A 25,794-nucleotide genomic window follows, 5' to 3' on the forward strand; every position below is an offset into this window, starting at 1 on the left:
TATATCAAACAGGAGGATATTGGTTTCAGTGACTATAGATTCGCTATTTTATCAGACAGTAGGAGATTGGTGTCAGGGACTTTGGGGTGGGTTGTATCAGAGAGTAGCAGATTGGTGTCAGTGACTGTAGAGTCAATTTATATCAGACAGGAGGAGATTGGTGTCAGTGACTGTGAGGTTGGTTCGTATCATACAGGAGGAGATTGATGTCAGTGACTATGTGGTTGGTTTATATCAGACAGGAGGAGATTGGTGTCAATGACTGTCAGGTTGGTTCCTATCATACAGGAGGAGATTAGTGTCAGTGACTGTGGGGTTGGATTATATCAGACAGGATGAAATTCCTGTCACTGACTGTGGGGTCGGTTTATTTCAGTCAAGTGGAGATATTTCTCATTGACTGAGGGGCTGGTTTATATCAGGCAGGAGGAGCTTGGTGTCAGGGACTTTGGGGTTGGTTTGTATCAGACAGGAGGAGATTGGTGTCCGTGGCTGTGGGTTGGGTTTATACCAGGCAGGAGGAGATTTGTGTCAGTGAATGTGAGGTTGTTTTATATCAGAGAGGAGGAGATTGGTGGCAGTGATTGTGGGTTTGGTTTATATCAGACACGTGGAGAATGGTGTCAGTGATTGTGGATTCGAAATATATCAGCTAGGAGGAGATTGGTGTCAGTGACTGTAGAGTCAATTTATATCAGGCAGTAGGAGATTGGTGTCAGTGACTTTGGGATTGGTTTGAATCCGACAGTATGAGATTGGTGTCTGTGACTGCGTGTTTGTTTTATATCAGACAGGAGGAGATTGGTGTCAGTGACTGTTGGGTTGGTTTATATCAGACAGTAGGTGATTGGTGTCAGTGACTGTGGAGTTGGTTTATATAAGACAGGAGGAGTTTGGTGTCAGTGACTGTGGGGTTGGTTTATATCAGACAGGAGGAGATTGGTGTCAGTGACTGTGGGGTTGGATTATATCAGGCAGGAGGAGATTGGTGTATGCGAATTGCGGTTGGTTTATATCAGACTGGAGGAAATTAGTGTCAGTGACGTTGGGGTCCGTTTGTATCAGGCAGGAGGAGAAACTTGTCAATAACTATGTGGTTGCTTTATATAAGACAAGAGGAGATTGATATCAGTGACTGTGGGATTGGTTTATATCAGACAGGAGGAGGTTGGTGTCAGTGACTGTGAGGTTGGTTTATGTCAGACAGGAAGAGATTGATGGTCAGTGACTGTGTGGTTCAATAATATCAGACAGGAGGAGATTGGTGGCAGTGACTGCAAGGGCTGTTTTACATGAAACAGGAAGAGATTGGTGTCAGGGACTGTGAAGTTGGTTTATATCAGACAGTAGGAGATAGCTGTCAGTGACTGTGAGGCTGGTTTATATCAGACAGGAGGAGATTGGTGTCAGTGACTGTGAGGCTGGTTTATATCAGACAGTAGGAGACTGGTGTTAGTGACTTTGGGGTTGCTACACATCAGACAGGAGCAGATTTGTGGGTTTATTTTATATCAGACAAGCGTAGATTGGTGTCAGTGACTGTGAGGTTGGTTTATATCGGATAGGAGGAGATTGGTGTAAGTGAATTTGAGGTTGCTTTATATCAGATAGGAGGAGATTGGTGTCAGTGAATGTGTAGTAGGTTTATATCAGACAGGTGGAGATTGGTATCAGTGACTGTGGGGTTGGTATATATCAGGCAGGAAGTGATTGGTGTTAGTGACTGTGAGGTTGGTTTATATCAGACATGAGGAGATTGGTATCAGTGACTGTGGGGTTGGTATATATCAGGCAGGAAGTGTTTGGTGTTAGTGTCTGTGAGGTTGGTTTATATCAGCTAGGAGGAGATTGGTGTCAGTGACTGTGGGATTGGATTATATCAGGCAGGAGGAGATTGGTGTCCGTGACTATGACGTTGGTTTATATCGGATAGGAGGAGATTGGTGTCAGTGACTGTGAGGTTGGTTTATATCGGACAGGAGGAGATTGGTGTCAGTGACAGTGGGTTTGGTTTATGTCAGACAGCAGGAGATTTGTGTCAGTTAATGTGGGGTTGATTCATATCAGATAGGAGGAGTTTGGTGTCAGTTACTGTGGGGTGGAATTAGATCAGACAGGAGGAGACTGGTGTCAGTGACTGTGAGGTTGGTTTATATCAGCCAGGAGGAGATTGGTGTTAGTGACTGTGAAGTAGGTTTTCATCAGACAGGAGGAGATTGGTGTCAGTGACTGTGGGATTGGTTTATATCAGGCAGGAGAAGATTGGCGTCAGTGACTGTGAGGTTGGTTTATATCAGACAGGAGGAGATTGGTGTCAGTGACTGTGAGGTTGGTTTATATCAGACAGGAGGAGATTGGTGTCAGTGACTGTGAGGTTGGTTTATATCAGACAGGAGGAGATTGGTGTCAGTGACGGTGGTGTTGGTTTATATCAGACAGGAGGAGATTGGTGTCAGTGACTGTGGGTTTGGTTTATGTCAGACAGGAGGAGATTGGTGTCAGTTAATGTGGGGTTGATTCATATCAGATAGGAGGAGTTTGATGTCAGTTACTGTGGGGTCGAATTAGATCAGACAGGAGGAGACTGGTGTCAGTGACTGTGAGGTTGGTTTATATCAGCCAGGTGGAGATTGGTGGCAGTGACTGTGGGGTTGGTTTGTATCAGAGAGTCGCAGATTGGTGTCAGTGACTGGGGGGTTGGTTTGTACCAGAGAGTAGCAGATTGGTGTCAGTGACTGGGGGGTTAGTTTATATCAGACAGGAGATTGGTGTCAGTGACTTTGGGGTTAGTTTATATCAGATCGCAGGAGATTGGTATTAGTGGGGTTGGTTTATATCAGAGAGGAGGATATTGGTTTTAGTGACTGTAGATTCGTTTTATATCAGACAGGTGGAGCTGGGTGGCAGTGATTGTAGGGTTGGTTTATATCAGACAAGTGGAGATTGATGTCAGTGATTGTGGATTCGATTTATATCAGATAGGAGAACTTTGGTGTCAGTGACTGTAGAGTTGATTTATATCAGACAGGAGGAGATTGTTGTGAGTGACTGTGAGGTTGGATTATACAAGACAGGAGGAGATTGGTGTCTGTTATTGCGGGTATGGTTTATACCAGACAGGAGGAGATTGTTGTTAGTGACTGTGGGGTTTGTTTATATCAGACAGGAGGAGATTGGTGTCAGTGAATCTATGCTTGGATTATATCAAACAGGAGGATATTGGTTTCAGTGACTATAGATTCGCTATTTTATCAGACAGTAGGAGATTGGTGTCAGGGACTTTGGGGTGGGTTGTATCAGAGAGTAGCAGATTGGTGTCAGTGACTGTAGAGTCAATTTATATCAGACAGGAGGAGATTGGTGTCAGTGACTGTGAGGTTGGTTCGTATCATACAGGAGGAGATTGATGTCAGTGACTATGTGGTTGGTTTATATCAGACAGGAGGAGATTGGTGTCAATGACTGTCAGGTTGGTTCCTATCATACAGGAGGAGATTAGTGTCAGTGACTGTGGGGTTGGATTATATCAGACAGGATGAAATTCCTGTCACTGACTGTGGGGTCGGTTTATTTCAGTCAAGTGGAGATATTTCTCATTGACTGAGGGGCTGGTTTATATCAGGCAGGAGGAGCTTGGTGTCAGGGACTTTGGGGTTGGTTTGTATCAGACAGGAGGAGATTGGTGTCCGTGGCTGTGGGTTGGGTTTATACCAGGCAGGAGGAGATTTGTGTCAGTGAATGTGAGGTTGTTTTATATCAGAGAGGAGGAGATTGGTGGCAGTGATTGTGGGTTTGGTTTATATCAGACACGTGGAGAATGGTGTCAGTGATTGTGGATTCGAAATATATCAGCTAGGAGGAGATTGGTGTCAGTGACTGTAGAGTCAATTTATATCAGGCAGTAGGAGATTGGTGTCAGTGACTTTGGGATTGGTTTGAATCCGACAGTATGAGATTGGTGTCTGTGACTGCGTGTTTGTTTTATATCAGACAGGAGGAGATTGGTGTCAGTGACTGCAGGTTTGGTTTATATCAGACAGGAGGAGATTTGTGTCAGTGATTGTGGATTTATTTCATATCAGATAGGAGGACTTTGGTGTCAGTGACTGTAGAGTCATTTTATATCAGACTGGAGGAGATTGGTGTCAGTGACTCTGGAGTCGATATATATCAGACAGGAGGAGATTGGTGTCAGTGACTGCGGGTTTGGTTTATATCAGACAGAAGGAGATTTGTGTCAGTGACTTTGAGGTTGCTTTACATCAGACAAGTGGAGATTGGTGTCAGTGATTGTGGATTCGATTTATATCAGATAGGAGGAGATTGGTGTCAGTGACTGTGGGTTTGGTTTAAATCAGACAGGAGATTTGTGTCAGTGACTGTGGGGTTGGTTTATATCAGAGAGGAAGAGATTGGTTTCAGTGACTGTGGGGTTGGTTCATATCAGACAGGAGGAGATGGGTGTCAGTGATTGAGGATTTGATTTATATCAGATAGGAGGAGATTAGTGTCAGAGACTGTAGAGTCGATTTATATCAGACAGGAGGAGATGGGTGTCAGCGACTGTGGAGTAGATTTATACCAGACAGGAGGAGATTGGTGTCAATGACTGAGGGTTTGGTTTATATCAGACAGTAGGATATTGGTGTCAGTGGTTGTGAGTTTGGTTTACAACAGAGAGGAAGAGATTGGAGTCAGTGACAGTGAGGTTGGTTTGTATCAGACAGGAGGAGATTGGTGTCACAGACTGTGAGTTTGATTTATATCAGAAAGGAGGAATGAGATTGGTGTCAGTGACTGTGGGTTTGGTTTATACCAGACAGGAGGAGATTGGTGTCGGTGACTATGAGGTTGGTTCCTATCAGACAGGAGGAGATTGGTGTCAATGACTGTGGGATTGGTTTATATCAGACAGGATGAGATTCCTGTCACTGACTGTGGGATCGGTTTATTTCAGTCAGGAGGTGACTGGTGTCAGTGACTGTGAGGTTGGTATGTATCAGACAGGAGGTGATTGGTGTCAGTGACTGTGAGGTTGGTTCCTATCAGACCGGAGGAGATTGGTGTCAATGACTGTGGGATTGGTTTATATCAGACAGGATGAGATTCCTGTCACTTACTGTGGGATCGGTTTATTTCAGTCAGGAGGAGATTGGTGTCAGTGACTGTGAGGTTGGTATGTATCAGACAGGAGGTGATTGGTGTCAGTGACTGTGAGGTGGTTTTATATCAGAGAGGAGGAGATTGGTGGCAGTGATTGTGGATTTGATTTATATCAGATAGAAGGAGATTGGTGTCAGTGACTGTAGAGTCGATTTATATCAGACTGGAGGAGATTGGTGTCAGCGACTGTGAGGTTGGTTTATACCAGACAGGAGGAGATTGGTTTCAGTGATTGTGGATTTATTTCATATCAGATAGGAGGACTTTGGTGTCAGTGACTGTAGAGTCAATTTATATCAGACTGGAGGAGACTGGTGTCAGTGACTGCGGGTTTGGTTTATATCAGACAGAAGGAGATTTGTGTCAGTGACTTTGAGGTTGCTTTACATCAGACAAGTGGAGATTGCTGTCAGTGATTGTGGATTCGATTTATATCAGATAGGAGGAGATTGGTGTCAGTGACTGTCGGTTTGGTTTAAATCAGACGGAAGGAGATTTGTGCCAGTGACTTTGAGGTTGCTTTACATCAGACAAGAGGAGATTGGTGTCAGTGATTGTGGATTCGATTTATATCAGATAGGAGGAGAGTGGTGTCAGTGACTGTGGGTTTGGTTTAAATCAGACAGAAGGAGATTTGTGTCAGTGACTGTGGGGTTGTTTTATATCAGAGAGGAAGAGATTGATGTCAGTGACTGTGGGGTTGGTTCATATCAGACAGGAGGAGATGGGTGTCAGTGATTGAGGATTCGATTTATATCAGATAGGAGGAGATTAGTGTCAGGGACTGTGGAGTAGATTTATACCAGACAGGAGGAGATTGGTGTCAATGACTGCGGGTTTGGTTTATATCAGACAGTAGGATATTGGTGTCAGTGGTTGTGAGTTTGGTTTACAACAGAGAGGAAGAGATTGGAGTCAGTGACAGTGAGGTTGGTTTGTATCAGACAGAAGGAGATTAGAGTCAGTGACTGTGGGATTGGTTTATATCAGATAGGATGAGATTCCTATCACTGACTGTGGGGTCTGTTTATATCAGACAGGAGGAGATTGGTGACAGTGACTGTGGGGTTGGTTTATATCAGACAGGAGGCGATTGGTGTCAGTGACTGTGGGGTTGGTTTATATCAGATAGGTGGAGATTGGTGTCAGTGACTGTGGGTTTGGTTTATATCAGATAGGAGGAGATTGGTGTCAGTGACTTTGAGGTTGGTTTAAATCAGATAGGAGGAGATTGGTGTCAGTGACTTTGAGGCCGGTTTATATTACAGAGGAGGAGATTGGTCTCAGTGACTGTAGGTTTGTTTTATATCAGACAAGAGGAGATTGGTGTCAATGAATGTGGGGACTGTTTCTATCAGACAGAAGGAGATTGGTGTCAGTGACTGTGAGGTTGGTTTATATCAGACAGGAGGAGATTGGTGTCAGTGTCTGTGGGGCCGGTTTATATCACACAGGTGGAGATTGGTTTTTGTGACTGTGAGGTTGGTCTATATCAGACAGTATGTGTTTGGTGTGAGAGCCTGTGAGATTGGTTTATATCAGACAGGAAGAGATTGATGGTCAGTGACTGTGTGGTTCAATAATATCAGACAGGAGGAGATTGGTGGCAGTGACTGTGAGGTTGGTTTCTATCACACAGGAGGAGATTGTTGTCAGGGACTGTGAGATTGTTTTATATCAGACAGGAGGAGATTGGTGTCAGTGACTGTGGGGTTGGTTTATATCAGACAGGAGGAGTTTGGTGTCAGTGACTGTGGGGTTGGTTTATATCAGACAGTAGGTGATTGGTGTCAGTGACTGTGGAGTTGGTTTATATAAGACAGGAGGAGTTCGGTGTCAGTGACTGTGGGGTTGGTTTATATCAGACAGGAGGAGATTGGTGTCAATGACTGTGGGGTTGGATTATATCAGGCAGGAGGAGATTGGTGTAAGTGAATTGCAGTTGGTTTATATCAGACAGGAGGAGATTGGTGTCAGTGACGTTGGGGTCTGTTTGTATCAGGCAGGAGGAGAAACTTGTCAATAAATATGGGGTTGCTTTATATAAGACAAGAGGAGATTGGTATCAGTGACTGTGGGATTGGTTTATATCAGACAGGAGGAGGTTGGTGTCAGTGACTGTGAGGTTGATTTATGTCAGACAGGAAGAGATTGATGGTCAGTGACTGTGTGGTTCAATAATATCAGACAGGAGGAGATTGGTGGCAGTGACTGCAAGGGCTGTTTTACATGAAACAGGAAGAGATTGGTGTCAGGGACTGTGAAGTTGGTTTATATCAGACAGTAGGAGATTGCTGTCAGTGACTGTGAGGCCGGTTTATATCAGACAGGAGGAGATTGGCGCCAGTGACTGTGAGTTTGGTTTACAAGAGATAGGAAGAAATTGGAATCAGTGGCTCTGAGGCTGGTTTATATCAGACAGGAGGAGATTGGTGTCAGTGACTGTGGGGTTGGTTTATATCAGACAGGAGAAGATTGGTGTCAGTGACTGTGGGGTTGGTTTATATCAGACAGGAGGAGATTGGTGTCAGTGACTGTGGGTTTGGTTTATATCAGATAGGAGGAGATTGGTGTCAGTGACTTTGAGGTTGGATTATATCAGATAGGAGGAGATTGGTGTCAGTGACTTTGAGGCCGGTTTATATCACAGAGGAGGAGATTGGTCTCAGTGACTGTAGGTTTGTTTTTTATCAGACAAGAGGAGATTGGTGTCAATGAATGTGGCGACGGTTTCTATCAGACAGAAGGAGATTGGTGTCAGTGACTGTGAGGTTGGTTTATATCAGACAGGAGTAGATTGGTGTCAGTGTCTGTGGGGCCGGTTTATATCACACAGGTGGAGATTGGTTTTTGTGACTGTGAGGTTGGTCTATATCAGACAGTATGTGTTTGGTGTCAGGGACTGTGAGATTGGTTTATATCAGACAGGAAGAGATTGATGGTTAGTGACTGTGTGGTTCAATAATATCAGACAGGAGGAGATTGTTGGCAGTGACTGTGAGTTTGGTTTCTATCACACAGGAGGAAATTGGTGTCAGTGACTGTGGGTTTGGTTTATATCAGATAGGAGGAGATTGGTGTCAGTGACTGTGGGATTGGTTTATATCAGATAGGATGAGATTCCTGTCACTGACTGTGGGGTCTGTTTATATCAGACGGGAGGAGATTGGTGAAAGTGACTGTGGGGTTGGTTTATATCAGGCAGGAGGAGTTTGGATTCAGTGAAATTGAGGTTGATTTATATCAGATAGGAGGAGATTGGCGCCAGTGACTGTGAGTTTGGTTTACAAGAGATAGGAAGAAATTGGAATCAGTGGCTCTGAGGCTGGTTTATATCAGACAGGAGGAGATTGGTGTCAGTGACTGTGGGGTTCGTTTATATCAGACAGAAGGCGATTGGTGTCAGTGACTGTGGGGTTGGTTTATATCAGATAGGAGGAGATTGGTGTCAGTGACTGTGGGTTTGGTTTATATCAGATAGGAGGAGATTGGTGTCAGTGACTTTGAGGCCAGTTTATATCACAGAGGAGGAGATTGGTCTCAGTGACTGTAGGTTTGTTTTATATCAGACAAGAGGAGATTGGTGTCAATGAATGTGGGGACGGTTTCTATCAGACAGAAGGAGATTGGTGTCAGTGACTGTGAGGTTGGTTTATATCAGACAGGAGGAGATTGGTGTCAGTGTCTGTGGGTTTGGTTTAAATCAGACAGAAGGAGATTTGTGTCAGTGACTTTGAGGTTGCTTTACATCAGACAAGTGGAGATTGGTGTCAGTGATTGTGGATTCGATTTATATCGGATAGGAGGAGATTGGTGTCAGTGACTGTGGGTTTGGTTTAAATCAGACAGAAGGAGATTTGTGTCAGTGACTTTGAGGTTGCTTTACATCAGACAAGTGGAGATTGGTGTCAGTGATTGTGGTTTCGATTTATATCAGATAGGAGGAGATTCGTGTCAGTGACTGTGGGTTTGGTTTAAATCAGACAGAAGGAGATTTGTGTCAGTGACTGTGGGGTTGGTTTATATCAGAGAGAAAGAGATTGGTGTCAGTGACTGTGGGGTTGGGTCATATCAGACAGGAGGAGATGGGTGTCAGTGATTGAGGATTCGATTTATATCAGATAGGAGGAGATTAGTGTCAGAGACTGTAGAGTCGATTTATATCAGACAGGAGGAGATGGGTGTCAGCGACTGTGGAGTAGATTTATACCAGACAGGAGGAGATTGCTGTCAGTGACTGTGAGGCTGGTTTATATCAGACAGGAGGAGATTGGTGTCAGTGACTGTGAGGCTGGTTTATATCAGACAGTAGGAGACTGGTGTTAGTGACTTTGGGGTTGCTACACATCAGACAGGAGCAGATTTGTGTCAGCAACTGTGGGTTTATTTTATATCAGACAAGCGTAGATTGGTGTCAGTGACTATGACGTTGGTTTATATCGGATAGGAGGAGATTGGTGTCAGTGAATTTGAGGTTGCTTGATATCAGATAGGAGGAGATTGCTGTCAGTGAATGTGTAGTAGGTTTATATCAGACAGGTGGAGATTGGTGTCAGTGACTGTAGGATTGGTTTACATCAGACAGGAGGAGATTGGTGTGAGTGACTGTGAGGTTGGTTTATATCAGACATGAGGAGATTGGTATCAGTGACTGTGGGGTTGTTATATATCAGGCAGGAGGAGATTGGTGTTAGTGTCTGTGAGGTTGGTTTATATCAGCTAGGAGGAGATTGGTGTCAGTGACTGTGGGATTGGATTATATCAGGCAGGAGGAGATTGGTGTCCGTGACTATGACGCTGATTTTTCTCGGATAGGAGGAGATTGGTGTCAGTGACTGTGAGGTTGGTTTATATCGGACAGGAGGAGATTGGTGTCAGTGACAGTGGGTTTGGTTTATGTCAGACAGCAGGAGATTTGTGTCAGTTATTGTGGGGTTGATTCATATCAGATAGGAGGAGTTTGGTGTCAGTTACTGTGGGGTGGAATTAGATCAGACAGGAGGAGACTGGTGTCAGTGACTGTGAGGTTGGTTTATATCAGCCAGGAGGAGATTGGTGTTAGTGACTGTGAAGTAGGTTTTTATCAGACAGGAGGAGATTGGTGTCAGTGACTGTGGGATTGGTTTATATCAGGCAGGAGAAGATTGGCGTCAGTGACTGTGAGTTTGGTTTATATCAGACAGGAGGAGATTGGTGTCAGTGACTGTGAGGTTGGTATATATCAGACAGGAGGAGATTGGTGTCAGTGACTGTGAGGTTGGTTTATATCAGACAGCAGGAGATTGGTGTCAGTGACGGTGGTGTTGGTTTATATCAGACAGGAGGAGATTGGTGTCAGTGACTGTGGGTTTGGTTTATGTCAGACAGGAGGAGATTGGTGTCAGTTAATGTGGGGTTGATTCATATCAGATAGGAGGAGTTTGATGTCAGTTACTGTGGGGTCGAATTAGATCAGACAGGAGGAGACTGGTGTCAGCGACTGTGAGGTTGATTTATATCAGCCAGGTGGAGATTGGTGGCAGTGACTGTGGGGTTGGTTTGTATCAGAGAGTCGCAGATTGGTGTCAGTGACTGGGGGGTTGGTTTGTACCAGAGAGTAGCAGATTGGTGTCAGTGACTGGGGGGTTAGTTTATATCAGACAGGAGATTGGTGTCAGTGACTTTGGGGTTAGTTTATATCAGATCGCAGGAGATTGGTGTTAGTGGGGTTGGTTTATATCAGTCAGGAGGATATTAGTTTTAGTGACTGTAGATTCGTTTTATATCAGACAGGTGGAGCTGGGTGGCAGTGATTGTAGGGTTGGTTTATATCAGACAAGTGGAGATTGATGTCAGTGATTGTGGATTCGATTTATATCAGATAGGAGAACTTTGGTGTCAGTGACTGTAGAGTTGATTTATATCAGACAGGAGGAGATTGTTGTGAGTGACTGTGAGGTTGGATTATACAAGACAGGAGGAGATTGGTGTCAGTTATTGCGGGTATGGTTTATACCAGACAGGAGGAGATTGTTGTTAGTGACTGTGGGGTTTGTTTATATCAGACAGGAGGAGATTGGTGTCAGTGAATCTATGTTTGGATTATATCAAACAGGAGGATATTGGTTTCAGTGACTATAGATTCGCTATTTTATCAGACAGTAGGAGATTGGTGTCAGGGACTTTGGGGTGGGTTGTATCAGAGAGTAGCAGATTGGTGTCAGTGACTGTAGAGTCAATTTATATCAGACAGGAGGAGATTGGTGTCAGTGACTGTGAGGTTGGTTCGTATCATACAGGAGGAGATTGATGTCAGTGACTATGTGGTTGGTTTATATCAGACAGGAGGAGATTGGTGTCAGTGACTGTGAGGTTGGTTTATATCAGACAGGAGGAGATTGGTGTCAGTGACAGTGGGGTTGTTTTATATCAGACAGCAGGATATTGTTGTCAGTTACTGTGGGTTTGATTTACATCATGAAGGAGGAGATTGGTGTCAGTGATTGTGGAGTCGATTTATATCAGACAGGAGGAGATTGGTGTCAGTGATGTGAGGTTGGGTTTACACCAGACAGGACGAGATTGGTATCAGTGACTGTGGGGTTGGTTTATATCAGACAGGAGGATATTGGCTGGAGGAACTGTAGATTCGTTTTGTATCAGGCTGTAGGTGATTGGTGTCACGGAGTTTGGGGTTGTTTTGTATCTGACAGAAGATTGGAGTCAGTGACTGTGGGTTTGGTTTATATCAGGCAGGAGGATATCTGTGTCGGGGACTGTGAGGTTGTTTTATATCAGAGAGGAGGAGATTGGTGGCAGTGATTGTGGGTTGGTTTATATCATACACGAGGAGATTGGTGTCAGTGACTGTGGGGTTGGTTTATATCAGACAGGAGGAGATTGGTGTCAGTGACAGTGAGGTTGGTTCATATGAGGCAGGAGGAGATTGGAGTCACTGAGTGTGTGGTTGGTGTGTATCAGAAAGTGGATTTATATCGGATACGAGGAGATTGTTGTCAGTGACTGTGGAGCCGATTTATATCAGACAGGAGGGGATTGGTATCAGTGACTGTGGGATTGGTTTATATCAGACAGGAGGAGATTGTTGTCAGTGACTATAGATTCAAATTGTATTAGACAGAAGGAGATTGGTGTCAGTGACTGTGAGGTTGCTTTATATCAGACAGGAGGAGATTGGAGTCAGTAACTGTGGGATTGGTTTATATCAGATAGGATGAGATTCCTATCACTGACTGTGGGGTCTGTTTATATCAGACAGGAGGAGATTGGTGACAGTGACTGTGGGGTTGGTTTATATCAGACAGGAGGAGATTGGTGTCAGTGACAGTGAGGTTGGTTCATATGAGGCAGGAGGAGATTGGAGTCACTGAGTGTGTGGTTGGTGTGTATCAGAAAGTGGATTTATATCGGATACGAGGAGATTGTTGTCAGTGACTGTGGAGCCGATTTATATCAGACAGGAGGGGATTGGTATCAGTGACTGTGGGATTGGTTTATATCAGACAGGAGGAGATTGTTGTCAGTGACTATAGATTCAAATTGTATTAGACAGAAGGAGATTGGTGTCAGTGACTGTGAGGTTGGTTTATATCAGACAGGAGGAGATTGGTGTCAGTGATGTTGAGCTGGTTTATATCAGACAGGAGGAGATTGGTGCCGCTGACTGTGAGTTTTGTTTACAACAGAGAGGAAGAGATTGGAGCCAGTGGCTATGGGGTTGGTTTATATCAGACAGGAGGAGATTAGTGTCAGTGACTGTGAGGTTGGTTTATATCAGACAGGAGGAGACTGGTGTCAGTCATTGTGAGGTTGGTTTATATCAGACAGGAGGAGATTGGTGTCAGTGACTGTGAGGTTGGTTTACATCAGATAGGAGGAGATTGGTGTCACTGACTGTGAGGTTGGTTTATATCAGACAGGAGGAGATTGGTGTCAGTGAATGTGAGGTTGATTTATATCAGGCAGGAGGAGATTGGTGTCAGTGAATGTGAGGTTGCTTTATATCAGACAGGAGGAGATTGGTGTCAGTGACTGTGAGGTTGGTTTATATCAGACAGGAGGAGATTGGTGTCAGTGACTGTGAGGTCAGTTTATATCAGACAGGAGGAGATTGGTGTCAGTAACTCTATGCTTGGATTATATCAAACAGGTGGATATTGCTTTCAGTGACTATAGATTCGTTTTATATCAGACATTAGGAGATTGGTGTCAGTGGCTGTGGGGTTAGTTTATATCAGACAGGGGATTGGTGTCAGTGACTGTGGGGTTAATTTATATCAGACAGGGGATTGGTGTCAGTGACTGTGGGGTTAGTTTATAGCAGACAGGAGATTGGTGTCAGTGACTGTGGCGTTAGTTTATATCAGATTGCAGGAGATTGGTGTCAGTGACTATGGGGTTGGTTTATATCAGAAAGGAGGTAGGAGATTGTTGATAGTTACTGAGCGGATGGTTTATATCAGACAGGAGGAGATTGGTGTCAGCGACTGTGACGTTGTTTTATATCGGACAGGAGGTGATTGGTGTCAGTGACTGTACGCTTTGATTATATCAATTAGGAGGATATTGGTTTCAGTGACTATAGATTCGTTTTATATCACACAGTAGGATATTGGTGTCAGTGACTGTGGTGTAGGATTGTATCAGACAGGAGATGATTGGTGTCAGTGACTGTGAGTTTAGTTTATATCAGACAGGAGAGTGTTATCAATGACTTTATGGTTGGGTTATGTCAGACTGGAGGAGATTGGTGTCACTGACTGTGAGTTTGGTTTATATCAAGCTGGGGGAGAGTGGTGTCAGTGACAGTGGGATTGGTTTATATCAGGCAGAAGGAGATTGGTGTCAGTGACTGTGGGGTTGGATTGTATCAGACAGGAAGAGATTGGTGTCAGTGACTGTGAGGTTGGTTTATATCATACAGTAGAAGACTGGTGTCAATGACTGTGGAGTTAATTTATATCAGACAGGAGATTGGTGTCAGTGACTGTGGGGATAGTTTATATCAGATTGCAGGAGATTGGTGCTAGTGACTGTGAGTTTAGTTTATATCAGACAGGAGATTCGTGCCAGTGACTGTGTGGTTAGTTTATATCAGATTGCAGGAGATTGGTGTCAGTGACTGTGGGGTTGGATTGTATCAGACAGGAAGAGATTGGTGTCAGTGACTGTGAGGTTGCTTTATATCAGACAGGAGGAGATTGGTGTCAGTGACTGTGAGGTTGGTTTATATCAGACAGGAGGAGATTGGTGCCGCTGACTGTGAGTTTTGTTTACAACTGAGAGGAAGAGATTGGAGTCAGTGGCTGTGAGGTTGGTTTATATCAGACAGGAGGAGACTGGTGTCAGTGACTGTGAGGTTGGTTTATATCAGACAGGAGGAGATTGGTGTCAGTGACGGTGGTGTTGGTTTATATCAGACAGGAGGAGATTGGTGTCAGTGACTGTGGATTTGGTTTATATCAGACAGGAGGAGATTGGTGTCAGTGACGGTGGTGTTGGTTTATATCAGACAGGAGGAGATTGGTGTCAGTGACTGTGGGTTTGGTTTATGTCAGACAGGAGGAGATTGGTGTCAGTTAATGTGGGGTTGATTCATATCAGATAGGAGGAGTTTGATGTCAGTTACTGTGGGGTCGAATTAGATCAGACAGGAGGAGACTGGTGTCAGTGACTGTGAGGTTGATTTATATCAGCCAGGTGGAGATTGGTGGCAGTGACTGTGGGGTTGGTTTGTATCAGAGAGTCGCAGATTGGTGTCAGTGACTGGGGGGTTGGTTTGTACCAGAGAGTAGCAGATTGGTGTCAGTGACTGGGGGGTTAGTTTATATCAGACAGGAGATTGGTGTCAGTGACTTTGGGGTTAGTTTATATCAGATCGCAGGAGATTGGTGTTAGTGGGGTTGGTTTATATCAGTCAGGAGGATATTAGTTTTAGTGACTGTAGATTCGTTTTATATCAGACAGGTGGAGCTGGGTGGCAGTGATTGTAGGGTTGGTTTATATCAGACAAGTGGAGATTGATGTCAGTGATTGTGGATTCGATTTATATCAGATAGGAGAACTTTGGTGTCAGTGACTGTAGAGTTGATTTATATCAGACAGGAGGAGATTGTTGTGAGTGACTGTGAGGTTGGATTATACAAGACAGGAGGAGATTGGTGTCAGTTATTGCGGGTATGTTTTATACCAGACAGGAGGAGATTGTTGTTAGTGACTGTGGGGTTTGTTTATATCAGACAGGAGGAGATTGGTGTCAGTGAATCTATGTTTGGATTATATCAAACAGGAGGATATTGGTTTCAGTGACTATAGATTCGCTATTTTATCAGACAGTAGGAGATTGGTGTCAGGGACTTTGGGGTGGGTTGTATCAGAGAGTAGCAGATTGGTGTCAGTGACTGTAGAGTCAATTTATATCAGACAGGAGGTGATTGGTGTCAGTGATTGTGAGGTTGGTTCGTATCATACAGGAGGAGATTGATGTCAGTGACTATGTGGTTGGTTTATATCAGACAGGAGGAGATTGGTGTCAGTGACTGTGAGGTTGGTTTATATCAGACAGGAGGAGATTGGTGTCAGTGACAGTGGGGTTGTTTTATATCAGACAGCAGGATATTGTTGTCAGTTACTGTGGGTTTGATTTACATCATGAAGGAGGAGATTGGTGTCAGTGATTGTGGAGTCGATTTATATCAGAAAGGAGGAGATTGGTGTCAGTGATGTGAGGTTGGTTTACACCAGACAGGACGAGATTGGTATCAGTGACTGTGGGGTTGGTTTATATCAGACAGGAGGATATTGGCTGGAGGAACTGTAGATTCGTTTTGTATCAGGCTGTAGGTGATTGGTGTCACGGAGTTTGGGGTTGTTTTGTATCTGACAGAAGATTGGAGTCAGTGACTGTGGGTTTGGTTTATATCAGGCAGGAGGATATCTGTGTCGGGGACTGTGAGGTTGTTTTATATCAGAGAGGAGGAGATTGGTGGCAGTGATTGTGGGTTGGTTTATATCATACACGAGGAGATTGGTGTCAGTGACTGTGGGGTTGGTTTATATCAGACAGGAGGAGATTGGTGTCAGTGACAGTGAGGTTGGTTCATATGAGGCAGGAGGAGATTGGAGTCACTGAGTGTGTGGTTGGTGTGTATCAGAAAGTGGATTTATATCGGATACGAGGAGATTGTTGTCAGTGACTGTGGAGCCGATTTATATCAGACAGGAGGGGATTGGTATCAGTGACTGTGGGATTGGTTTATATCAGACAGGAGGAGATTGTTGTCAGTGACTATAGATTCAAATTGTATTCGACAGAAGGAGATTGGTGTCAGTGACTGTGAGGTTGCTTTATATCAGACAGGAGGAGATTGGTGTCAGTGACTGTGAGGTTGGTTTATATCAGACAGGAGGAGATTGGTGTCAGTGATGTTGAGCTGGTTTATATCAGACAGGAGGAGATTGGTGCCACTGACTGTGAGTTTTGTTTACAACAGAGAGGAAGAGATTGGAGCCAGTGGCTATGGGGTTGGTTTATATCAGACAGGAGGAGATTAGTGTCAGTGACTGTGAGGTTGGTTTATATCAGACAGGAGGAGACTGGTGTCAGTCATTGTGAGGTTGGTTTATATCAGACAGGAGGAGATTGGTGTCAGTGACTGTGAGGTTGGTTTACATCAGATAGGAGGAGATTGGTGTCACTGACTGTGAGGTTGGTTTATATCAGACAGGAGGAGATTGGTGTCAGTGAATGTGAGGTTGATTTATATCAGGCAGGAGGAGATTGGTGTCAGTGAATGTGAGGTTGCTTTATATCAGACAGGAGGAGATTGGTGTCAGTGACTGTGAGGTTGGTTTATATCAGACAGGAGGAGATTGGTGTCAGTGACTGTGAGGTCAGTTTATATCAGACAGGAGGAGATTGGTGTCAGTAACTCTATGCTTGGATTATATCAAACAGGTGGAAATTGCTTTCAGTGACTATAGATTCGTTTTATATCAGACATTAGGAGATTGGTGTCAGTGGCTGTGGGGTTAGTTTATATCAGACAGGGGATTGGTGTCAGTGACTGTGGGGTTAGTTTATATCAGAAAGGGGATTGGTGTCAGTGACTGTGGGGTTAGTTTATATCAGACAGGAGATTGGTGTCAGTGACTGTGGCGTTAGTTTATATCAGATTGCAGGAGATTGGTGTCAGTGACTATGGGGTTGGTTTATATCAGAAAGGAGGTAGGAGATTGTTGATAGTTACTGAGCGGATGGTTTATATCAGACAGGAGGAGATTGGTGTCAGCGACTGTGACGTTGTTTTATATCGGACAGGAGGTGATTGGTGTCAGTGACTGTACGCTTTGATTATATCAATTAGGAGGATATTGGTTTCAGTGACTATAGATTCGTTTTATATCACACAGTAGGATATTGGTGTCAGTGACTGTGGTGTAGGATTGTATCAGACAGGAGATGATTGGTGTCAGTGACTGTGAGTTTAGTTTATATCAGACAGGAGAGTGTTATCAATGACTTTATGGCTGGGTTATGTCAGACTGGAGGAGATTGGTGTCACTGACTGTGAGTTTGGTTTATATCAAGCTGGGGGAGAGTGGTGTCAGTGACAGTGGGATTGGTTTATATCAGGCAGAAGGAGATTGGTGTCAGTGACTGTGGGGTTGGATTGTATCAGACAGGAAGAGATTGGTGTCAGTGACTGTGAGGTTGGTTTATATCATACAGTAGAAGACTGGTGTCAATGACTGTGGAGTTAATTTATATCAGACAGGAGATTGGTGTCAGTGACTTTGGGGATAGTTTATATCAGATTGCAGGAGATTGGTGCTAGTGACTGTGAGTTTAGTTTATATCAGACAGGAGATTCGTGCCAGTGACTGTGTGGTTAGTTTATATCAGATTGCAGGAGATTGGTGTCAGTGACTGTGGGGTTGGATTGTATCAGACAGGAAGAGATTGGTGTCAGTGACTGTGAGGTTGGTTTATATCAGAAAGGAGGAGATTGGTGCCGCTGACTGTGAGTTTTGTTTACAACTGAGAGGAAGAGTTTGGAGTCAGTGGCTGTGAGGTTGGTTTATATCAGACAGGAGGAGACTGGTGTCAGTGATTGTGAGGTTGGTTTATATCAGACAGGAGGAGATTGGTGTCTGTGACAGTGGGGTTGTTTTATATCAGACAGGAGGATATTGTTGTCAGTTACTGTGGGTTTGATTTACATCATGCAGCAGGAGATTGTTGTCAGTGATAGTGGAGTCGATTTATATCAGAAAGGAGGAGATTTGTGTCAGTGATGTGAGGTTGGTTTACACCAGACAGGACGAGATTGGTATCAGTGACTGTGGGGTTGGTTTATATCAGACAGGAGGAGATTGGTGTCAGTGACGGTGAGTTTGGTTTATATCAGTCAGGAGGATATTGGCTGGAGTAACTGTAGATTCGTTTTGTATCAGGCTGTAGGTGATTGGTGTCACGGAGTTTGGGGTTGTTTTGTATCAGACAGAAGATTGGAGTCAGTGACTGTGGGTTTGGTTTATATCAGGCAGGAGGATATTTGTGTCGGGGACTGTGAGGTTGTTTTATATCAGAGAGGAGGAGATTGGTGGCAGTGATTGTGGGTTGGTTTATATCATACACGAGGAGATTGGTGTCAGTGACTGTGGGGTTGGTTTATATCAGACAGGAGGAGATTGGTGTCAGTGACAGTGAGGTTGGTTCATATGAGGCAGGAGGAGATTGGAGTCACTGAGTGTGTGGTTGGTGTGTATCAGAAAGTGGATTTATATCGGATACGAGGAGATTGTTGTCAGTGACTGTGGAGCCGATTTATATCAGACAGGAGGGGATTAGTGTCAGTGACTGTGGGATTGGTTTATATCAGACAGGAGGAGATTGGTGTCAGTGACTATAGACTCGAATTGTATTAGACAGAAGGAGATTGGTGTCAGGTACTTTGAGGTGGTTTGTATCAGACAGTAGCAGATTGGTGTCAGTGACTGTGAGGTTGCTTTATATCAGACAGGAGGAGATTGGTGTCAGTGACTGTGAGGTTGGTTTATATCAGACAGGAGGCGATTGGTGTCAGTGACTGTGGAGTTGGTTTATATCAGACAGGATGAGATTGGTGTCAGTGACTGTGAGGTTGCTTTATATCATACAGGAGGAGCTTGGTGTCAGTGACTGTGAGGTCAGTTTATATCAGACAGGAGATTGGTGTCAGTAACTCTATGCTTGGATTATATCAAACAGGTGGAAATTGGTTTCAGTGACTATAGATTCGTTTTATATCAGACATTAGGAGATTGGTGTCAATGGCTGTGGGGTTAGTTTATATCAGACAGGAGATTGGTGTCAGTGACTGTGGCGTTAGTTTATATCAGATTGCAGGAGATTGGTGTCAGTGTCTATGGGGTTGGTTTATATCAGAAAGGAGGTAGGAGATTGTTGATAGTTACTGAGCGGATGGTTTATATCAGACAGGAGGAGATTGGTGTCAGCGACTGTGACGTTGTTTTATATCGGACAGGAGGTGATTGGTGTCAGTGACTGTACGCTTTGATTATATCAATTAGGAGGATATTGGTTTCAGTGACTATAGATTCGTTTTATATCACACAGTAGGATATTGGTGTCAGTGACTGTGGTGTAGGATTGTATCAGACAGGAGGTGATTGGTGTCAGTGACTGTGAGTTTAGTTTATATCAGACAGGAGAGTGTTATCAATGACTTTATGGTTGGGTTATGTCAGACTGGAGGAGAATGGTGTCACTGACTGTGAGTTTGGTTTATACCAAGCTGGGGGAGAGTGGTGTCAGTGACAGTGGGTTTGGTTTATATCAGGCAGAAGGAGATTGGTGTCAGTGACTGTGGGGTTGGATTGTATCAGACAGGAAGAGATTGGTGTCAGTGACTGTGAGGTTAGTTTATATCATACAGTAGAAGACTGGTGTCAATGACTGTGGAGTTAATTTATATCAGAAAGGAGATTGGTGTCAGTGACTGTGGGGATAGTTTATATCAGATTGCAGGAGATTGGTGCTAGTGACCGTGAGTTTAGTTTATATCAGACAGGAGATTCGTGCCAGTGACTGTGTGGTTAGTTTATATCAGATTGCAGGAGATTGGTGTTAGTGACTATGGGGTTGGTTTATATCAGACAGGAGGAGATTGGTGTCAGTGACTGTGAGGTTGCTTTATATCAGACAGGAGGAGATTGGTGCCGCTGACTGTGAGTTTTGTTTACAACTGAGAGGAAGAGATTGGAGTCAGTGGCTGTGAGGTTGGTTTATATCAGACAGGAGGAGACTGGTGTCAGTGATTGTGAGGTTGGTTTATATCAGACAGGAGGAGATTGGTGTCTGTGACAGTGGGGTTGTTTTATATCAGACAGGAGGATATTGTTGTCAGTTACTGTGGGTTTGATTTATATCATACAGGAGGATATTGTTGTCAGTTACTGTGGGTTTGATTTACATCATGCAGCAGGAGATTGGTGTCAGTGATAGTGGAGTCGATTTATATCAGAAAGGAGGAGATTTGTGTCAGTGATGTGAGGTTGGTTTACACCAGACAGGACGAGATTGGTATCAGTGACTGTGGGGTTGGTTTATATCAGACAGGAGGAGATTGGTGTCAGTGACGGTGAGCTTGGTTTATATCAGTCAGGAGGATATTGGCTGGAGTAACTGTAGATTCATTTTGTATCAGGCTGTAGGTGATTGGTGTCACGGAGTTTGGGGTTGTTTTGTATCAGACAGAAGATTGGAGTCAGTGACTGTGGGTTTGGTTTATATCAGGCAGGAGGATATTTGTGTCGGGGACTGTGAGGTTGTTTTATATCAGAGAGGAGGAGATTGGTGGCAGTGATTGTGGGTTGGTTTATATCATACACGAGGAGATTGGTGTCAGTGACTGTGGGGTTGGTTTATATCAGACAGGAGGAGATTGGTGTCAGTGACAGTGAGGTTGGTTCATATGAGGCAGGAGGAGATTGGAGTCACTGAGTGTGTGGTTGGTGTGTATCAGAAAGTGGATTTATATCGGATACGAGGAGATTGTTGTCAGTGACTGTGGAGCCGATTTATATCAGACAGGAGGGGATTAGTGTCAGTGACTGTGGGATTGGTTTATATCAGACAGGAGGAGATTGGTGTCAGTGACTATAGACTCGAATTGTATTAGACAGAAGGAGATTGGTGTCAGGTACTTTGAGGTGGGTTTGTATCAGACAGTAGCAGATTGGTGTCAGTGACTGTGAGGTTGCTTTATATCAGACAGGAGGAGATTGGTGTCAGTGACTGTGGGGTTGGTTTATATCAGACAGGAGGAGATTGGTGTCAGTGACTGTGAGGTTGGTATATATCAGACAGGAGGAGATTGGTGTCAGTGACTGTGAGGTTGGTTTATATCAGACAGGAGGAGATTGGTGTCAGTGACGGTGGTGTTGGTTTATATCAGACAGGAGGAGATTGGTGTCAGTGACTGTGGGTTTGGTTTATGTCAGACAGGAGGAGATTGGTGTCAGTTAATGTGGGGTTGATTCATATCAGATAGGAGGAGTTTGATGTCAGTTACTGTGGGGTCGAATTAGATCAGACAGGAGGAGACTGGTGTCAGTGACTGTGAGGTTGATTTATATCAGCCAGGTGGAGATTGGTGGCAGTGACTGTGGGGTTGGTTTGTATCAGAGAGTCGCAGATTGGTGTCAGTGACTGGGGGTTGGTTTGTACCAGAGAGTAGCAGATTGGTGTCAGTGACTGGGGGGTTAGTTTATATCAGACAGGAGATTGGTGTCAGTGACTTTGGGGTTAGTTTATATCAGATCGCAGGAGATTGGTGTTAGTGGGGTTGGTTTATATCAGTCAGGAGGATATTAGTTTTAGTGACTGTAGATTCGTTTTATATCAGACAGGTGGAGCTGGGTGGCAGTGATTGTAGGGTTGGTTTATATCAGACAAGTGGAGATTGATGTCAGTGATTGTGGATTCGATTTATATCAGATAGGAGAACTTTGGTGTCAGTGACTGTAGAGTTGATTTATATCAGACAGGAGGAGATTGTTGTGAGTGACTGTGAGGTTGGATTATACAAGACAGGAGGAGATTGGTGTCAGTTATTGCGGGTATGGTTTATACCAGACAGGAGGAGATTGTTGTTAGTGACTGTGGGGTTTGTTTATATCAGACAGGAGGAGATTGGTGTCAGTGAATCTATGTTTGGATTATATCAAATAGGAGGATATTGGTTTCAGTGACTATAGATTCGCTATTTTATCAGACAGTAGGAGATTGGTGTCAGGGACTTTGGGGTGGGTTGTATCAGAGAGTAGCAGATTGGTGTCAGTGACTGTAGAGTCAATTTATATCAGACAGGAGGAGATTGGTGTCAGTGATTGTGAGGTTGGTTCGTATCATACAGGAGGAGATTGATGTCAGTGACTATGTGGTTGGTTTATATCAGACAGGAGGAGATTGGTGTCAGTGACTGTGAGGTTGGTTTATATCAGACAGGAGGAGATTGGTGTCAGTGACAGTGGGGTTGTTTTATATCAGACAGCAGGATATTGTTGTCAGTTACTGTGGGTTTGATTTACATCATGAAGGAGGAGATTGGTGTCAGTGATTGTGGAGTCGATTTATATCAGAAAGGAGGAGATTGGTGTCAGTGATGTGAGGTTGGTTTACACCAGACAGGACGAGATTGGTATCAGTGACTGTGGGGTTGGTTTATATCAGACAGGAGGATATTGGCTGGAGGAACTGTAGATTCGTTTTGTATCAGGCTGTAGGTGATTGGTGTCACGGAGTTTGGGGTTGTTTTGTATCTGACAGAAGATTGGAGTCAGTGACTGTGGGTTTGGTTTATAACAGGCAGGAGGATATCTGTGTCGGGGACTGTGAGGTTGTTTTATATCAGAGAGGAGGAGATTGGTGGCAGTGATTGTGGGTTGGTTTATATCATACACGAGGAGATTGGTGTCAGTGACTGTGGGGTTGGTTTATATCAGACAGGAGGAGATTGGTGTCAGTGACAGTGAGGTTGGTTCATATGAGGCAGGAGGAGATTGGAGTCACTGAGTGTGTGGTTGGTGTGTATCAGAAAGTGGATTTATATCGGATACGAGGAGATTGTTGTCAGTGACTGTGGAGCCGATTTATATCAGACAGGAGGGGATTGGTATCAGTGACTGTGGGATTGGTTTATATCAGACAGGAGGAGATTGTTGTCAGTGACTATAGATTCAAATTGTATTAGACAGAAGGAGATTGGTGTCAGTGACTGTGAGGTTGCTTTATATCAGACAGGAGGAGATTGGTGTCAGTGACTGTGAGGTTGGTTTATATCAGACAGGAGGAGATTGGTGTCAGTGATGTTGAGCTGGTTTATATCAGACAGGAGGAGATTGGTGCCGCTGACTGTGAGTTTTGTTTACAACAGAGAGGAAGAGATTGGAGCCAGTGGCTATGGGGTTGGTTTATATCAGACAGGAGGAGATTAGTGTCAGTGACTGTGAGGTTGGTTTATATCAGACAGGAGGAGACTGGTGTCAGTCATTGTGAGGTTGGTTTATATCAGACAGGAGGAGATTGGTGTCAGTGACTGTGAGGTTGGTTTACATCAGATAGGAGGAGATTGGTGTCACTGACTGTGAGGTTGGTTTATATCAGACAGGAGGAGATTGGTGTCAGTGAATGTGAGGTTGATTTATATCAGGCAGGAGGAGATTGGTGTCAGTGAATGTGAGGTTGCTTTATATCAGACAGGAGGAGATTGGTGTCAGTGACTGTGAGGTTGGTTTATATCATTCAGGAGGAGATTGGTGTCAGTGACTGTGAGGTCAGTTTATATCAGACAGGAGGAGATTGGTGTCAGTAACTCTATGCTTGGATTATATCAAACAGGTGGAAATTGCTTTCAGTGACTATAGATTCGTTTTATATCAGACATTAGGAGATTGGTGTCAGTGGCTGTGGGGTTAGTTTATATCAGACAGGGGATTGGTGTCAGTGACTGTGGGGTTAGTTTATATCAGACAGGAGATTGGTGTCAGTGACTGTGGCGTTAGTTTATATCAGACAGGATGAGATTGGTGTCAGTGACTGTGAGGTTGCTTTATATCATACAGGAGGAGCTTGGTGTCAGTGACTGTGAGGTCAGTTTATATCAGACAGGAGATTGGTGTCAGTAACTCTATGCTTGGATTATATCAAACAGGTGGAAATTGGTTTCAGTGACTATAGATTCGTTTTATATCAGACATTAGGAGATTGGTGTCAGTGGCTGTGGGGTTAGTTTAAAACAGACAGGAGATTGGTGTCAGTGACTGTGGCGTTAGTTTATATCAGATTGCAGGAGATTGGTGTCAGTGTCTATGGGGTTGGTTTATATCAGAAAGGAGGTAGGAGATTGTTGATAGTTACTGAGCGGATGGTTTATATCAGACAGGAAGAGATTGGTGTCAGCGACTGTGACGTTGTTTTATATCGGACAGGAGGTGATTGGTGTCAGTGACTGTACGCTTTGATTATATCAATTAGGAGGATATTGGTTTCAGTGACTATAGATTCGTTTTATATCACACAGTAGGATATTGGTGTCAGTGACTGTGGTGTAGGATTGTATCTGACAGGAGGTGATTGGTGTCAGTGACTGTGAGTTTAGTTTATATCAGACAGGAGAGTGTTATCAATGACTTTATGGTTGGGTTATGTCAGACTGGAGGAGAATGGTGTCACTGACTGTGAGTTTGGTTTATACCAAGCTGGGGGAGAGTGGTGTCAGTGACAGTGGGTTTGGTTTATATCAGGCAGAAGGAGATTGGTGTCAGTGACTGTGGGGTTGGATTGTATCAGACAGGAAGAGATTGGTGTCAGTGACTGTGAGGTTAGTTTATATCATACAGTAGAAGACTGGTGTCAATGACTGTGGAGTTAATTTATATCAGAAAGGAGATTGGTGTCAGTGACTGTGGGGATAGTTTATATCAGATTGCAGGAGATTGGTGCTAGTGACTGTGAGTTTAGTTTATATCAGACAGGAGATTCGTGCCAGTGACTGTGTGGTTAGTTTATATCAGATTGCAGGAGATTGGTGTCAGTGACTATGGGGTTGGTTTATATCAGACAGGAGGAGATTGGTGTCAGTGACTGTGAGGTTGCTTTATATCAGACAGGAGGAGATTGGTGCCGCTGACTGTGTGTTTTGTTTACAACTGAGAGGAAGAGATTGGAGTCAGTGGCTGTGAGGTTGGTTTATATCAGACAGGAGGAGACTGGTGTCAGTGATTGTGAGGTTGGTTTATATCAGACAGGAGGAGATTGGTGTCTGTGACAGTGGGGTTGATTTATATCAGACAGGAGGATATTGTTGTCAGTTACTGTGGGTTTGATTTACATCATGCAGCAGGAGATTGGTGTCAGTGATAGTGGAGTCGATTTATATCAGAAAGGAGGAGATTTGTGTCAGTGATGTGAGGTTGGTTTACACCAGACAGGACGAGATTGGTATCAGTGACTGTGGGGTTGGTTTATATCAGACAGGAGGAGATTGTTGTCAGTGACTATAGATTCAAATTGTATTAGACAGAAGGAGATTGGTGTCAGTGACTGTGAGGTTGCTTTATATCAGA

This window comes from Carcharodon carcharias (genome assembly GCF_017639515.1).
Source record: "Carcharodon carcharias isolate sCarCar2 chromosome 27 unlocalized genomic scaffold, sCarCar2.pri SUPER_27_unloc_5, whole genome shotgun sequence".
Lineage (NCBI taxonomy): Eukaryota > Metazoa > Chordata > Chondrichthyes > Lamniformes > Lamnidae > Carcharodon > Carcharodon carcharias.